The sequence below is a fragment of the Fringilla coelebs genome, assembly GCF_963513975.1.
Source record: "Fringilla coelebs genome assembly, chromosome: 1".
Classification (NCBI taxonomy): domain Eukaryota; kingdom Metazoa; phylum Chordata; class Aves; order Passeriformes; family Fringillidae; genus Fringilla; species Fringilla coelebs.
The window spans coordinates 45050814-45056866 of record NC_140028.1 but is presented as its reverse complement, the minus strand read 5'-3'; positions in this window follow the sequence as shown (position 1 = coordinate 45056866).

The following is a 6053-nucleotide window of genomic DNA, read 5'->3' as shown; positions in this document are numbered from 1 at the left end:
TTTGTGGCCTAAACATCAATTTCAAATTATATATAAAAATACATGTGAAAATTTATCTGAAAAATCTGAATTATCCTGTTATGAATGTTGAGCTTCTCAAGCTTATACCCAAACTTTAACCTTGCTGTCATCTTCTTATCATGTACAAAGAACTAGCAAGCCAGCTGAGGGAGGAACACCAAAGAGTGAAGCAGGGCTCCAGACACATTTTTATAGCTTTGTCCTTTTTGCCCACATCTGCTTCTGCTGTTCCACTTGTTTATCTGAAGCCAAATCTAATGAAAGTGATACCTAACTTTTCACCATCTAAATCAAATTCACCTTTAACTACCAGAAGTATAAGGGTTCATGCTTCAGCTTTACAAGCCAAGGTTTTCTAGTTTTTGGTTTTTTGTGGTTGTTTGGGGTTTTCCACTGGCTGCTGAAATTAGATTGCTTAAAGCTTCTTCTTTTGAGGTGATGCTGTGATGCTGTTACCCAACATGGTTTTCTAATTAGCAGGCCTGATTTTAGCAGCACTAATCTGGTGGTGCTTGACAGGTTTCAATGTCATGTCACTTAGATGCTTGCATGTCAGTTCACAAGGCTGTTTGTTCGTAAGAGTTTTTACAGATGTTGCTTAAAGTTCAGCCTCTGCTTGTCATAAAATTAGTTCTGGGTAGCTCCATATTGCTCCTATCCTCCTAGGTCTTTATTTTCTTGGCACTTTCTCCCTTAATTCTAGGATTATAACTGTTCCTTGTCCCAGCACAGAGGTTCTCTTCTTTATCTGTAAGCAGGAGATATCATGAGTTTTCTAATTTATTTTTAGTTAAACAAGATATATTGTAAAAGCAAAATTTCCAAATTAATATTATTGATTTTATTTGCTAGGCATTGAAAAATTTGGGCTAGACAGTAAAATATAGAATATATTTCAAACATTATGCCAGAGTTTTATTTATCCACATTGCTTTAGCCACCCTATTCTTCCCCAAACTAACCTTAACTTCTCTTTCATGTACTTTACAGTTTTTTTCTGGTTGCCTAGCATTTTTTTAAAACTTCTGTGGATAAAATGTAATTTTTGGCATTATTTAAATGCCAGAAATGTAATCAGATATCTCTATGTTTCACATAACACCAATTATTAAAAAAACTGAAATAAATAATTAAAGATATAACAATGTTAAAATATTTGCAATATAAATAGTAGATTGCTTCTGGTTGCAGATGAATGTTTCACTAACATTACAGTATCTTCAGTTCTGACAATCTTTCACTATTTATGTAGCTGCCAATATGTCACAGGTGCTACAAAGAACAACTTTTCAATAACTTTAATGAAGTAGGTGTTTTATTAAATAATTCCAGAAGCAGATGGGGACTTCTTAACTTTTTTTTTTTACAAAACTGCTTTTTTAGTTTTTCATGTGTTTTATGGGCAGCGACCAATTGCCCTTCAGTGCTTCTGAAGTCAAACAAATAGCAGTGCTCCCTTTGCTCCTGAATTGTGAGTGTGGTTCTTTGTCTCCAACCCCACATCCACATAGAAATTTGCAATGGATTATATTCAGATCTTCAAAATGCTGTCCAGACATTGTCACAGCACAGAGAAATACTCGAATTTCATCCTTACCCAAAGCAAGTCAGGCCAACTATCAACTGAGATACATTTATAAATTGGCTGCTCTTCATATAAAATTGGTAGATCAATGTCTTTGATTAACAAGAAGGAATTTAATTATAAGCTTCAAGTGATGATTTAAACATTATGTTTAAAATGCAGTAATATAAATCATTTATTTTGCACTCACATGACCTTTGCTTACTGTCTGAGTTGAACAGGTTTCCTCTCTCTTTTTGTATCAGTAGGTTTTATTTTTATTTCATTATTTAGCAAACTAGGAGAAAGCAAACCACCATACAGGCAACTTTATTCTTACATGCAGCATCACAGATGTGAGCAACCTGCAGCAAAGCAGCACACAGGTCCTGCAGCAGTGACCTGTCTAACTTTCTTGACTAAGACCATTTTCTCCCTCAAGTAAACAATGAGTACGCTTATGGTTTGGTTTCAGTTCCTGGCTCCAAGGATGCTTCCCCTCATACTTAAAAATCTTCAAAAAAGCATCCCTAAAATCACCACCACAGGCCAAAGCCAGTGAAGCTATGGATTTGTGATGACTTTTCTAATCCCACCAGGAATACAAGAGGTTCACCTTCCATTATATGAACCATAAATTTCTAGGATTGTTATTTTCTGTGATATCTGAGTAAAAACTGCAGAAATTTCTGAACATCTCCTTTCTTTTGTTTCTCCAGCACCTCTGCATTCTGCTCAGAGCAATGATCCTGGGACTGTCTGCTGCTCTCTCTGGTGAGAGTGAGATAAGATCAAGGCAGAGTCCACTCCCCACAAACCGATACTCTTTCACCAGAAACAAAAGCAAATTCTAGTCCGGACAAATACCAGAAATCTTTTATACACAACTGTGTCTACTGTTTTTGAGACCCAGGCTGCTACAAAGCCAAGGCCAGGCATCCTTAGATCTTGCTGGAGGGAGTGGGAACAGCAGCATCTGGTTTCTGAACACCAAAGACAGAAGTAATCAATCAACATTAAAATCTAGAAAAGGAAATTAAGGTGATCATCATCCCCATCTTTAAAGGAATAATTTGTGAGATTGGCCACTACATATTAAACTCACAACCTGAGCAAAGATCTCTTTGATCTTTACTGCTCCTGGATTGCTGCTGCTTTCTAGAGGCTATTTGATGTCTATTGCCCTGCCTTCAGGTCTTCCTTTCTAGGCACTGAAGATAAACTAAGTAAACTCAATGAGAGAAGAAGAATCTGCTTAGCATCTTTTCCTCTAAGAGGTGAAGAAAATGAGGAAGCTTGCAACCATTTCAGTAGTAAGTGAATTTTACCTTCTCCATTAAGTCTTCCTTTTTAGGAGACAATAATGAATGGCAGAGGATAGCTTTGGGCTTGAAGAGAGATGGGAAGGCCTATATTGCCCAAAGACTTTCTTGACTTTCCAAGATGATACTTGAAGACTTCTGAAGAACTTCTCTGGCCAGCACCTCCTGTATTCTCTGGTATCACCTCCCAGATGTTGCCATGCCAGTGAATGTTCTATTTTACACCAGAAGTCTGTGTTCTGTCTCTGCAGGGCTGCAGACTTACACAGAAAACTCATGGGAGTAGCATGGTTTGGACATGGGTCTTGGAGAGTTCCTGGGCTGTGCAGTCAGGCCCAGGAGCTGGGAACTACTCCCACGATTGTAATAGTAGAGAGATAGCAAGACTGTCTTTCAGTGGTGGGACTCATCGTTTAGGGGGAGCTGTGGCAGTAACTCAGGCACCCATAGAGTGCATGTAAGCCTAGACCCTCCACTGATCTTGGCTTCAGCAGAAGATCAAACTCACTAGCCGTTCATTAAAAATAAAAGGAAAATTGTAAAATGGGAGAATAAGAAGGCAGCCAAGAGTTGCTAATTGCTTGAAAAAAATAGCAGGTGACTACCATTCAGGGCTCTTATAAATCCAAATATTTTTCTGTTGCAGTTGAATCCAAAGGTTTGACAGAGATGACATGAATAATCTCAGAGTGAGAAATTTTGTGATTGCATTTCTCTAGTCATTCTTATTTCTGCACACTTTTTCTTATATACATTTTCTAGCTTAGATGCAAGGCTGTCTTTCTTATTATATTCCTAGGTTTGCCCCACACATTTTCAGCAGCTCACAAATAACATTTTTGTCATCATGATTATTAGTATCAACAGTCTCTAGAAGCAGAAAGTTGAATGAATAGGCTGCAAAAATCATCTATTCTGAGGAAACTGAAAATTGCCTTTGGCATAATCCTGACAAAATCAAATTTTCACATTCAATTTCATTCCCAGACAGATGGGTTGATAGTATAATGAGAGAAATTCTTTTGGACTGATATGTATGCTTAGCAATCTAAAATAATGTTGACCAGAGAAGCCCATAGTGTATAAAAGTTTTCTCAGCCTGCTGTGGTCCTGCTGATATTTAAGTGAGATTCCCAAAACATATCAAAACATAAGTATATGATGAAACAGAAACCCATGTATCATAAGCATTGCAAAGTGTGTCTGTGTGCCTTACCTGTCAAACAAGTCCCAGGAGCTTCATCTCCATGAATGTAAAATAAGGTATATCAGAGGTGAGTGCATTGCCATATGCCGCTCATAAGTTATCTTCAAGTGCACCAGGTGAGATAGAGTGCTGCCCCTTCTTTGCTGAGATATTTCAGGCAAGCCATTGCATCTTTCTGTGCCTTGGTTCCTCATATTAAAACAAAAATCATATTAAATCTTACCAACGTCATCACACACTGCTTTGATAGAGCACATGGCATTTTCCATCTGCCTTCTCTTCATATTACCAAAACTCTCCTTTGTAGCCTTGCATATAGGTCTGAATATGACACTGAAAAAATAATGCAATCCACATTCCTGGGTGTTTGCCAAAAAACCAATAGTTCAGGATTTAAGCTGGATTTCTCTTTCAGAGCAGAGAGAAACTCTTTCTTTGTTAAGTATGACAGATTCTTCAGGTAATTGCTGAATAAACCTACTTCCTTTAATCAAGAGGGTAAAGCTAGAGCAGAAAACTTTAATTGTTTCTGTTGTTGGGGTTTTTCACTTCCCACACAGGAAGGTTAATTTGAGAGCACAGTATTAGGGTGTGTGTTCATTATTATCTTATGTAGATACAAGACCCTTGAGGGGGAAGTTGCTCATTGCTGACCTGGATCAAAGACCTCCTCTCCAAACCCCACAACAGGGGCAGGCGTGAGTCATTGCAGACTTTGTGCCAGGCGAGGTACAGGACCAAATATTTTCCTGTGAAATGTTCAGAAAGCTGACTGAAATGTGTGCATATATATTTGTCTGAAAGTAGACTGCATCAAATATGGATGAGGCAGGTCTGCAGTCAGCTGCAGGTTTGGACTTCTGCAATCTTGGAGACCCATTTTAAAAAAATGAGTCAAGAACTCTGTTTTAAAAGTAACAAGACCACTGCCATAGAATAAGGGTGCTTTCAGAAGCAGTTAAATATGTCAGCTAATTCCTGACTTCTGAAAATGGTAGTCACTAGGATCTGGACTCTTAGCTGGCTCTGTAATATCTGTAGGTGACTAGTTGAATTTTCAGATACCAAAAAAATCTTTCAATGAAAAGAAAAGTTTTAATTAACTGTGTTATACACCAATTATATTTTTAATTACGTACCTCTGTTTTCAAAATGATCCAAGGCCCTTTTCTCTACTGTTTTTTAAGGTGCTAACAAGGGTAAGAGAAAAAAACATAAAAACCTTCATTCAGAATATAAAGGAGAGAAAAGCACCAAGAGTACAAAATGACTGTGAGATGGATGCCACTAGTACTGTTTTATTAACTCCCATATTCCAAAAGGGTAATGGCCATCAGATTAGGATTTCTTCTCCAAGCTGCATCAAACTACTGTACATTTTTCAGTCATTTTCATTTAGATGAAACTATTTTTTAAACATTATAAATGTGCAAATTATATTTTTTAACATTTATTTGGAAATCCTATTTGAAATTTCATTACAAGTTTTCCCATTGAAGAATTGTTCTTATTTATCTTTTCTCATAAACCCATGTGCACTCTTCATAATGAGATATGGCAAAGAAGGATGCAGTGCAACAGCTGGCAATTTTGTTTTCACTTCTGCTGGGGCTATTATTGTTGTTTGAAGCATTTCATCAGCTTTTGTAGATCAAATTATCTTCTGTTATAATTTTAAAAAATTGGCTCAGCAAGGGATATTTTGGTCTGTAATAAAACATGCCTATTTTGCAGTTGCAAGAAATAACTTCTATCCAGTGGTCAAAATAGAATTTCATTGCCTGGAGAGGTTTTGAGTGATACATATGTCAGACTTTCTTGGCTATCAGTCTGGTATGAAAGAATAAAAAAATACAAAAGTAGTGTTTTAAAGTCTGCAAACAAACAAAAAAAAATCCATACAAACTGAACAGCTGAAAAATCTAAAAGTAAAAATGTT